The sequence below is a fragment of the Eutrigla gurnardus genome (assembly GCF_963514095.1).
Source record: "Eutrigla gurnardus genome assembly, chromosome: 4".
In the NCBI taxonomy this organism is placed as follows: Eukaryota; Metazoa; Chordata; class Actinopteri; order Perciformes; family Triglidae; genus Eutrigla; species Eutrigla gurnardus.
The window spans coordinates 2,349,603-2,362,629 of NC_139918.1; positions in this window are offsets into that span (position 1 = coordinate 2,349,603).

Below are 13,027 nucleotides of genomic sequence, written 5' to 3' on the forward strand. Positions count from 1 at the left end.
TATTTGGAGGGTCAATCAAAAAGGAATAACATTGTTGTGGATGGTATTTCAGAGTCACAAAATGAGAGCTGAGGATAAAGTCAGGAGTGTGATCACTGAGAAACTTCATCTGGACTGCAGTCGGATGGAGATTGAACGTGCACATAGGTCTGGTAATCCATCTGGCTACTCTGGTAAGAGGCCTAGACCTGTTGTGATCAAATTCCTCAGGCACAAAGACAAAATGGCTGTGCTGGGAAAAGCTAAGGAGCTGAAAGGAACCAGTATCTATATGAATGAAGATTATTCTGAAGGTGTCAAGCAAAAGCGCAGGGAACTTATCCCTGCCATGAAAGCGGCCAGAGAACGAGGTGATATAGCCTACATTCGATACGACAGGCTCATTGTCCAACTCCCCACCCAGAAGCAAGGGATGGGAGTTAGAGCCTAGTTCTCTGTTCTGCCTGTTTTAGTCTGCTTTAGTTTAGTCTTTTTTTTTCTTGTTTGTTTGTTTTGTTTGTTTTTTTATTTCAGTTCTTCTTCTGCTTACTATGGACTGTACCAAACAATCGACTAGTGATCGTCCTACTATGAACTTACCTAAGGGTTTAATTCTAGCACATTTAAACATCTGTAGTTTGAGGAATAAAACACATGAACTTGAAACACTTTTAAAAATCAACTCTATTCATATCATGGCTGTAACTGAAACACACCTTGATGGTTCATTTGATGATTCTTTAATATCTATCAATGGTTTTTCTGTATTTCGTAGGGACAGAAATTGTTTTGGTGGAGGCATAGCAATTTACATACAAGATCACCTACCAGTCAAGCTTCGATCTGATTTAATGAATGAAAATATTGAAGCTCTGTGGATACAAGTGCATTTGCCACATATCAAACCAATAGTGGTTGGCTGCTGCTATAAGCCTCCGAATACTAACATGGAGTACCTGAATGATATTTGCTGAGAGTGACTGATGAGAACAGAGAAATGTACTTGCTTGGTGATTTTAATGTAAATTGGCTTGCAGACAACTGTCCCATGAAGAAGAGACTACTGCTAATGTCCAGTACTTGCAATTTAACTAAAACAGCGTCTGTGCCTACAAGGATGGTTGTTAGTAAGGAAGGCATTTTATCATCTTCCTGTATTGATCACATATATACCAATGTGCCTAATATATGTTCAATAGCTGTGTCCCTTCCAGTTGGTTGCAGTGACCATAATCTGATAGGGGTATCTAGAAGATCCAATGTACCTAAAGCCAGAATTAAAATAATCAGTGCTAGGTGCAAGCATTTTAGTGAGGATGCCTTCTTGGAAGACATTAAAATGGTTCAGTGGTCTAATGTTAATGATGAATCTGACCCTGACATTGCTTTGAAAATTTTCATGGAATTTTTTGAGAATATAGCTAATAGACACGCACCAGTAAGGCAATTCACAGTAAGGTCTAATGGTGCACCCTGGATTGATAAGGACTTAATTATTTTAATGAAACAAAGGGACCAAGCTAAAAAGGTTTATATAGCCTCTAGCTCAGTGAGTGACAAAAAAGTCTATTGTAATCTATGTAATCAAGTCACTAAGCTGAACAGAGAGAAAAAGAGGGTGTACTATCAACAACAAATAAAGGGGGTCCAACACAATGGTAAAAAGTTGTGGAATGTGTTAAACAATATAATGGGTAGACGGTCTAAGATGAATTCAGCCTACATTGAATCTGATGGAGTGTTTATAACCAAACCATTGGATATGGCCAATTATTTTAATAACTACTTTGTAGAAAAAGTTAATAAATTAAGATGTAAAATGGATATGGAGTATAATTGTAATTCATGTGCACTAATCGATAACCACATTATGAGAGATAAAAATTGTAAGTTTGAGTTCAAACTGGTGGAAATCGATGAGGTTGAGAAATTGTTATGCTCCATTTCTGCGGATAACTGTGCTGGTACAGACTGCCTTGATGGAAAATTATTAAGAACAGCGGCTATGCACATATCAACAACTGTATGTCATTTATTCAATGCCTGTCTGTCTAGTGGGATCTGTCCAACGCCTTGGAAAGAAGGTAAAATTATGCCAATAATAAAAGACCCCAAACTCCCTCTGAATGGTCAGAACAGCAGACCAATTACAATCTTATCAATTCTTAGTAAACTGCTTGAGAAGATTGTATCTAAACAGATTCAAGATTACTTTACGACAAATAATTTAATAGAGAATGCTCAACATGGCTATAGAGATGGCCATTCCACATGTACAGCACTAGTTAAGATGACTGATGATTGGCTAATGGGAATTGATAAACGTTTGCTATCATGTGCAGTTTTATTAGATTTTACTTCTGCTTTTGATCTTATAGACCATAAATTGTTGATTGATAAATTGAAATGTTACGGTTTTGGTTCCATGGCTGTCTCTTGGTTTGAGAGTTATGTATCTGACAGAACTCAATGTGTATATTTAAATGGTACGCTATCGAACAGCAAAGGTTTAAGCTGTGGTGTGCCGCAAGGCAGTTTGGGACCACTTCTATTTTCTATTTTTACAAATGATCTCCCTCTTGTGACTCAAAAATCCAGTTTGGTACTGTATGCTGATGACACCACATTATATCATTCTGCATCTACAATAGGAGAACTCCAGTCTGTCCTCTCAAAGGACATAGATGCTGTTTCTGAGTGGGTTATAAGTAATAGACTGGTTTTAAATATCTTAAAAACAAAAAGTATTGTCTTTGGTTCACGTCATAGTCTAGCAAAAAATCCTACACTTAATTTACAGATTTCAGGACAATCAATCAAACAAGATGATAAAGTAAGACTTTTGAGCGTTACCTTTAGTAATACACTTTCGTGGTCTGATCATATCAATCAAATTGTCACTAAGATGGGTAGAAGCATCGCTGCTGTTAGGAAATGTGCTACGTATTTAACACCTGCAATTCGCAGACAGGTAGTACAAACATTGGTGTTGTGTCATCTGGATTATTGTTCAGTTATTTGGGCTTCTGCACCCAAGTCTGAGCTTACAAAATTACAAACAGCTCAAAATAGGGCAGCTAGACTTACTCTTGATTGTTCTTATAGATCGAGTGTGGACCGTATGCATTCTTGTCTTGGATGGCTGAAGGTAGGTTATCCAGTAGTTTATTGTTATTTATTCGAAACATTATTCATAATAAGTATCCTACAGATCTTTTTAATCAGATTGGTTATAATGCTGATGTTCACCACTACAGTACCAGAGCTTCAACTCAAGGTCTACTTGCATTACCACGACCAAGAACTAATTCAATGAAAAGCACAGTTGTATATAGAGGCATTTCGTTATGGAATACTCTTCATTTAAATATTAGGACCATTACCAGTAAAAAAGCATTTAAGAAACATGTAAAGTCACTTTTTAGACTTAAGAGTTAATCTTTCATGTTATCATTTTGAGAACTTTCTCTTTCTTTCCCTTTTTCTTTCTTTTTATTGTAACTGGATCTGTGTATGTTTTGTAACTTGATCTGTGTACACACATACATACATATACACACATACATACATATACACATATAGACACATAGATATACACGTATATACACAGGTAGCGTAAAGTGTGAAGAAACGAAATGTTTATTGACAGAAAGAGGAATGGAGCGAGCATTCACCAAGAAGGCTGATACATACAATACAGTGGACACGCACAAGCAACCTCTGAACAGGATATGGAATCTGTCTCAGATGAATAGAATTTCTTTGAAAACCCCAAATGACTTGCTTCAATGAATTCCAATTTCTTTTAAAATGAAAAAAATAGTCAAATATTATTTCCATGAGGCTGTTCTCAACAGCCAAATGTCATATACCTGGCAGCCATAGCGACCGCATGCAAACATCATGTTAACAATTGTCAGAACTGGCTCAGATCTCTGACAAAACAGCACAAGAGGGAAGTTGCCGGCAATTATATTTATTGACAAACCCCCCCATACCAATACCAAAACAACGTCAGGCTATTCTATATCTGTGATAAGCGGAAGATCAGCAGTGTGTGCAGGTGCTTGGCTGCATAAGTGAATGTTGGTTGGTTCCGGAACGGCCGGACGTCAGGCCGGGAATGGACCGAGAGAGCGAGCTGGCGTTCTCCACGTGGTGTTTAACGGCGTGGCCCCGCCCCCTCCGAAACATACACCGGAGACTCATCAAGCCTGTGGAAAGAGATTGGAGACAGCGAGAGAAACACCACATGCAACAAACAACCACACCCACTGGGGTCGTCACACCCCACCCCTTAAGACGGAACCCCGGAGGGGAACCGTCACACCAAAGCTACAACCCAAGCAACTTGGCCAGTTACATGTTAACCATTACTAGAAATTAATATGCACAATCACATTAACAATTACCACTGCAGAACACAACCTTAACTCACCCAATCATCCCAGAACTCTGCAACCTGGTACCGAGGAAGCCTATTTAAGAGGCTGCACGATGATGACGAGCAGGAGGGTAGAAGCAGACATAAAGTTACATGTCATAGCACATACAAAAATAGACAACGTACAGCCAGTGCCATACCCATCAGTCTAAGGCAAAGGCGCCCTAGACAAGGCATCTGCCATGATATTATCCTGCCCCTTAATGTGGCGTATATCTAAATCATGACCCTGCAAAAAGAGAGACCACCTGACCAGTCTCTGGTTTGGAGTCTTTAAAGAACCCAGGAATGTCAAAGGGTTGTGGTCTGTATAAACCACTAGAGGTGCCGTCCCGCCAACGTACACCTCAAAATGCTGTAAGGCCAAAATGAGTGCCAAAGCTTCCTTTTCTACGACTGAATAGTTAGCCTGATGTCGATTGAACTTTCTGGAGAAGAAGCAGACCGGCCTCAACAACCCCTCGTCCCCTCCCTGGAGCAGGACGGCACCGGCCCCAACCTGGCACGCGTCTACCTGCAAGACAAATGATTTGTCAAACCGTGGAGCTGCCAACACAGGACAGGAACACAGCAAAGATTTTACATTATCAAATGCCTGCTGGCACTCACTAGACCACACAAACTTAGCTCCAGCCTTCAATAACTCAGTCAAAGGAAAGACAACAGTGGAGAAATTTCTGCAGAAACTTCTGTAATACCCCACTAGACCCAAAAAACGCTGCAGTTCCTTCTTTGTAGTAGGTTGTGGGAAATCAGACACAGCTACTACCTTGGCCTGCACAGGAACAACGTTACCCTGACCAACCACACGGCCCAAGTAAGTAACAGTGGCTCTAGCAAATTCACATTTAGCCAGGTTTACCGTCAATAGGGCACCTGCCAATAGCCCTTAAGCAGGTCGAACTTAGACACAAATTTGGCGGATCCCACGCTGTCTATGCAGTCATCCATGCGTGGCAATGGAAATTAGTCTGATTTGGTGACAGCATTAACCTTCCTCATATCTGTGCAAAATCGCAGAGTGTTATCCGATTTAGGCACCAACACACAAGGAGATGCCCAACTGGACGCGGATGGAACCGCAATATCATTTTTCAGCATATACTCAATCTCATTATTCAAATATGACAGTTTTTCCGGACCCATGCGGTAAAACCGCTGTCTAATCGGCTGAGCCTCGCCCACATCAATATCATGTACAATCCAAGAGGTGCGGGATGGAACATCACCAAAAAGCTGCGGGAACCTACCGATCAGCTCCTCCAACTCCACACGCTGCTCTCCAGGCAGGTGCGCCAACAGGACATGGAGATTACACAGAGACTTCAAGTTCTTCAACCTACCACTCAACAAACTGTCATCAGGCTCCGGAACGCCGTCTGCCTCCTGCGCCATACTGCAAGTATCCACCGCGAGCGCTGGACCCACGTCACCTTTTACGCACTCACCATTCCCCGAGCGCTGATAATATGGTTTTAACAGGTTCACATGATACAGCTGAGACGTCTTCCTTCGACCTGGTGTAGCGACAAGATCAGGGGTGTCAAACTCAAATACAGAGTGGGCCAAAATTTAAAACTGAACAAAGCCGCGGGCCAAGGTTGAACAAATTAACCTTTTAATAGGGACCCAAACAAGTTTTGCATTGAATATTGAACAAGCAAGGCTTATATAACTTTATAGTGACATGCAAAATCGAGTTTCAAATAATAATAATAATAATAAAAAAATATCAATTCCATATCAAATAAAATTTAAATAAAAATTGAATGCCTCTTTTCTATTTGCAGCCTTCTGAGGTAAATATCAAAATAAACTTTTTCCACAGGCAAATAATACATTTGAAAATAAAATAACAATGAATAAATCAACCATTCAGGCCTTTTTACTGCTCAGTTTGCGACACACTGATCTAATCTGATGTGCCCAAGCCAGATACCTGGCATCTTTTCTTGGATGCTAGTTCATTAATGTCGGGATTCAGGCTTTGAGCTGAGGCAACCTTCATTATCGAACGAAGGTGTTCATCAGTCAGACGTATCCTGTGAGACGTTTTCGTCATCTTCATTGAGGAGAAAAGTTGCTCATATAGATAAGTGCTGCCGAACACATATAGATAAGTGCTGCCGAACATGGAGAGCAATTGAGCAGCTCGGGTGCGGAGCTGAGGCATTGTGTCAGGGATGAATTGTGGAAACTGTGTGGCGCCAACAGCATCATACTTTGACTTCTATATAAACAGATATTCTGTCTCCCACCTGTCCAGAAAAGTTCTGTTTTCTCCCTTCCTTTTCGCCATTTTTGGTAGGGGTAACACAGTGACACTGACAGTTGTAGTATGAGGCCGCAGCACGTCTGGGAGAGAGGCACGGGGAGGCGGGGTGAGCCGGCCGGCTTTCAGCCGAAGCGTTGCACAAGAACACGGATCGCTACTGACACAGAGGAGAGAGCATGGCTGGCGCGCCAAAACAACAGCAGAGCATTATGGGATTTGTAGTATTAGCGGTGAATGCGGTGTTACAGCGGCACCGCCGCTGTATAATACCGGCGGGCCGGCTCTAATGTTAATTTGATATTGCCTCAAGGGCCAAATGAAATTACACGGCGGGCCAAATTTGGCCCGCGGGCCAGAGTTTGACACCCATGGACAAGATAGTTGACATCAGAAACTTTTCCAGACACAGTATACGGGCCCATAAATTTAGCCTGAAATGGCGACATGATCAGTGGTGCCAGCACAAGGACCTGGTCACCAGGACTATACTCATTGCGCACCGTACCCCGGTCATATTGGGCTTTCATTTTCATCTGAGCCTGCCCCAGTTTATCTTTTGCCAACAGACCCGCACGAAATAACCTGTACCGAAAACCATGAACAAAATCAATCAGGTTCCGGGGGGTCTCGGCAGGAACCAGTCGACCTTTCAGCGCTGCCAACAGTGTCCAAAAACCAACTCGTTCGGACTAAAGCTTGTGCTCTCCTGCACGGCTTCCCGCGCTGCCAACATCAACCAGGGGAGCCCCTCTTCCCAGTCCCGATCCAACTCTGTACAATAAGCGTGCAGTAAGGACTTGAGCGTCTGATGGAAACGTTCTAGTGCGCCCTGACTTTGCGCATGATATGCAGTGGACTGGTTGTGGCTCACCCCCAGCGATTTCAACACTTCAGCAAACATATGCGAGGAGAAATTAGAACCCCGATCACTCTGTATGACCTTGGGTATTCCGAACACTGAGATAAACTGTGTAAGCGCTTTAACCACCGGTTTGGTGGTGATGGAATGAAGTGGATAAGCCGCCGGGTAACGAGTACACTGACAAATTACAGTCAATAAGTACTTACACCCCGACTTGGCACTAGGCAACGGCCCCACACAGTCTATAATCAGATACTCAAAAGGCTCACTCACCACAGAAATTGGCTGCAACGGCGCCGGCTTTATGCGCTGGTTGGGTTTCCCCGTCAGCTGGCAGACATGAAATGTTTTAATATACGCAGCCACCTCTTTCTTGGCCAGCGAGAGAAACACCACATGCAACAAACAACCACATCCACTGGGGTCGTCACACAATCAATAAGCTTGTTGCTTTAAATCTTACGAGATGCAATCCTGTCAACTCCTTCAGCTTGTGCACAGATGAGTGTGTTGCACTTCCCTCCCATGCTCAGACAGAAGGGCTCTCTCTATAAGCCACTGTGTTACTGCCGAGAGGAGAGCTGTGTGTGTAGTAAGCAAAGAGTCCCTGTTCTAAGAATTTTGTATAACCTCATGTCTTAAAGTTTTCTTTGTTCAGGTTACAGCTTCATGTGTTGAACTGTTTATTACTTTAGTATCCCCATGGCTGACCTAAATGTTATCAGAGGCCTGGTAGTCATGATGTCTTGTTCTGCATGAAGGTTAACTGTCAGTGACGTATTATCTCCTGTGCCTTTAAAAGACTCAAGTCACAGCACTGATTTGAGCACTTCCTCTGTAGCATCCTCACACGTTGTTGCATTGTAACTGCTCCTCTTGTACAAGATTAAAGTCAGACGTCGACTTTACTTATGTCTCCGATCTCCTCCTTGGGTGAATTTATTCGATTACGGGCAAATTCTTTTAACAGTCCCCTTAATGTGGACTCGCAACCATGCACAGACTGGGGCTGTGGTCGAATAGTCTTTTCCTCTTAGGAAGGTTCCTAGGTTGGGGGAGACTTCCTGCCTCAAGTGGAGGAGTTCAAGTATCTTGGGGTCTTGTTCACGAGTGAGGGAAGGATGGAGCGTGAGATTGACAGGCGGATCGGTGCGGCGGCCGCAGTAATGCGGTCGTTGTATCGGTCTGTTGTGGTGAAGAGAGAGCTGAGCCGAAAGGCAGCCAGTGCAGAGAAGCTAATACAGGAGAAATGTGATCCCTTCTAGTTTTAGTCAGAACACGCACTGCAGCATTCTGGACCAGCTGGAGAGATTTAAGAGATTTATTAGAACAGCCTGATAATAAAGAATTACAATAGTCCAGCCTTGAGGTAACAAATGCATGGTTTTTCTGCATCTTTTTGAGACAGCATCGGCCTTATTTTAGTAATGTTACTTCAAACAACACCTTCAAAATCTGAACAACAAGACAGAGACAGATCCTTTTACGAGGGTCAGTGTCGAGGCAAAGCCAGCTTTGTACTGACCCTTGTTACTGAAGCAGTCCGATGTGAAGTGGTTATCACACACATACAAGCTAACACGGACCGTAGCTGGCACATTGTCATTAAAATAAAACGCAACCAACATCTCTTCTGTAGCTGGGACAGAATATAAGCACTTATGTTGATTTGTACAACCAACAGCAGAGCAATCTGTGTGTCTAGCTGTGAGTGACGACATTGTGAAACACTGCTGTCTCACTGCTGTCTCACCGCAGGACACACCGAACTTCACCTCGGTGATGAACGCCCCCTCTCGGATGTCTCCTATCATCAGAGGAGTTCGGCCTATCAGGACACACCGAACTTCACCTCAGTGAGGAACGCCCCCTCTCGGATGTCTCCTATCATCAGAGGAGTTCGGCCTATGCAAATGACGCCTTTCGTTACGTAACGACGGGAGCTGAATCTGAATAGCCCTTAGGAGCGCCGTTGTACCAGTGGGGGGGGGCTGCAGAGAGCATGTAGGAGTCTATTTTTTTCCTCATTCTGGGAGTTAGCAGGCTCAGGGGGGACCAGTTTATAGGTGTATAAAACACGTTTTTCATAATATGGGACCTTTAATGTTCATGTGTGATTTGTCAAAATTAAGCATTTCCTATATTAACTACCTTCTCCTGTTCCATTTGCTGTAAGCTCACACACATGCCGTGACCTTAAAGCTGTAGTCTATGATTTTTCAATTGAGCCAAAATTGAGTTCGTACCTTTACCCGGAGGGGATGTTCACATTCATTGTCTATGTAAGAAGTCGTGCAATGCCGTCGCGTCTTGGCGAGTTTCGAGAGACGGTGCTGCCGCCTGCAAGCTCTCGAAAATCTTTTAAACTGACCATTCAGTTGACGATCTAAAATAAAGACAGATTCAGCAACTGCATAGCTTATTTCTCGCATAAAATGTTTTCAGAAACATTTCGGTGAACTATTTTCGTAAAATAAGAGCTCGGAGGAGCACAGAGGGGAGCACAGAGGGGAGGGGTGTGTCTGTGTGGCGGGGGGTGCTTTTTTCAAACCTTTCAAACTATAGCTTTAAGTAGTCCCTTAGCTCATCCATATTGTGACAGTTGACAATGCACCTCTGTTGAATAAAATTAAAGCTTAAATGTGACCTTAAATAAATAAAATCTACATTTGATTTTTACATTTTTTTGTTGTTTGTTTGTAGTTTTGGTATTCAAGCATCTTCAAAGTCAATTTCATGTTTAAGTAAGACAAAACCTTTTGCCCTACCTACCTATGCTCTAAATTATTCAACTAAGGAGAAAGGGAGCATTAATTCTCAAGGCTCAGTATTAGGACCGCTTCTGTTCTCACTATACACCAGATCACTAGGTTCTGTTATCACATCGCATGGATTCTCCTACCATTGCTACGCAGATGACACCCAGCTGTTCCTCTCTTTTCCCCCGTCCTCTGACACTCACATTGCAACTCGCATCTCGGACTGTCTGGCTGACATCTCTGTCTGGACAACTGCACATCACCTCAAGCTTAACCTGAATAAAACCGAACTCCTCTTCATCCCGGGGAAAGACTGCCCTCGCATGGATCTGTCGGTCACTGTCGAGGGCATCACAGTATTGCCGTCATCAACTGCGAGGAACCTGGGTGTAATCCTCGATGACCTGCACCCCCAACATCACTGCTGTGGCCCGATCCTGCAGATTTGCCCTCTACAATATCCGCAGGATTCGGACCTTCCTCACAAAGGATGCAACGCAACTCTTGGTCCAAGCACTGGTCATCTCCTGCCTTGACTACTGCAACTCTCTCCTGGCTGGACTCCCGGCCTCTGTGATTAAACCATTGCAGCGTATCCAGAACGCTGCAGCACGCCTTATCTTCAATCTACCCAAATTCTCCCATGTGACCCCCCTCCTCCGTGACCTCCACTGGCTCCCTGTTGCAGCACGCATCCAATTCAAGACGATGACACTGGCCTTCAGGGCCATCAATGGAACAGCACCCATCTACCTTCAAACACTGGTCAAACCTCATGCCCCGAAGCGAGCACTTCGCTCCTCTACTTCAGCTGGCCGGCTGGTACCACCATCGCTGAAATCAAACAAATGTCGCTCAGCAAAGTCCAGACTCTTCTCTGTTCTGGTCCTCAGTGGTGGAACGAACTCCCGACTAATGTCAGGACAGCAGAGTCATTTGCCATTTTCCGAAAAAGGCTCAAGACTCACCTGTTCAGACTTCACCTCGACTCTACATAGCATGACCCACTAACACCCCCCCCCCCCAACCCCCCCCCCCCCAAAAAAAACCCTTACCTATAGCACTCTGATCTAGCACTGTTGCTCTTGAAGTACTAGTTTACTCAGATGAGGACCTAACACTTGTTCTATTTTTAGCTCTTACTTTATCAGCAATGATACGTTGTGGTTTCTCTGTTTCCTTCTTTTGACAAATGTACTTATTGTAAGTCGCTTTGGACAAAAGCGTCTGCTAAATGACCTAAATGTAAATGTAATTCATTTGATCATATTTTCTTTTTCTTTTCATACTTTATATAAGTCTCTTGGTTTTCTGATTTTCTAAAGCTGCCCACTCTGATATTATCACAAATTCAATACTTTAAAGTGGGTAAGGGGGCATAATCACTCTATTTGATTTTATTGTGAGGCAGCTTATGACAACACTGGATGATCTAGTACCTGTAGTGACAATAGTTTGTGTTTGGCTGGATGTTGAATCAATTTTCAATAAAATACAGGAGCCTAGAGCAACTACAATGCGCGCGTTTAAAAATGCTATTTTTTTGTAAAAATTAAAAATGGTTAAATATGCCATGAGTATGTTTGTGTACTTAATGCTCTGGATTTATTTCAGAACTATGTAGCAAAAAGAGATTTGTTCAAAAGGGTTATTATTTGTCCTGGCTTGTATTAATAATTTATGGTACAATTAGCTATTATACTGAATCAAGACCTTGCATGACATACATTTATTGTATGTTGATTTATCTCAACACTAAACATCTTGTTACAGGCAAACAACTTACAATTGACCATTTTCACGGCAGATATTTTGACTTGCTATAACATTCCCGTTAGGCATTCCCCTCTTTCATGCACATAAGTTACCTATTAGCTATACTTTTGTTGTGATTAAAAACTGAACCTGGTAACTGAGACAAACACTCAATGATGGAAATAGAGCATTTAATTCTTAAGTATAGTATTTTGTTTTATCACAACCTTGATATTAAAATGGTGATAAGAGCAATACAACGCAAATTAAATGGCAACAGTTAACTATTATGTGTAATTTGTGTGTTATATTTTATTTGAACCACTGCAAAATAAGTTACTGTCAAACTTAAACTACTCTAACTTAATATTTCAGTCACACTCACTGTATATTTTAATGAAGTACTACGACATGAAAGGTTATTACCACTGCCACTGAACGCCAGCAAAGGAGATGAGGCACCAAGATATTTTTTAAAACACCTCCGGATTACCGGAGATCACATAGCATTGTGGCCTGATATAGTGTGAATGAGATTAGATCCGTTTTAAATATTTTATGCCCGAGTCAAATGAATCGCCGGGCGCATGCACAATTTTTGTCATTATGATTTTATAATCTCAGAATTTCGCTTTTTTTCTCAGAATTTCAACTTTTTATCTCATATAATGACTTTTTACCTCAAAATTTTCAACTTTTTATCTCATAAATATATTTTTTTATCTCATAATTTCAGAGTCGAGCACTAGGACCCAGGCAGCGGGCCAGAGTCTATAAAAAGGGGCAGAAAGCTCACCTTCATTTCCACTGATTCACCTGAGCAGCTGAGATCACCCTTTGTGTGCTTGCGTTTCTTTTTTAAATGTGTCTAAAAGCATGATTTTAATTATTAAAATATTAATATTAAATATTCAATTAAAATGTCCAATTAAATAATACTAAAATGAATTATT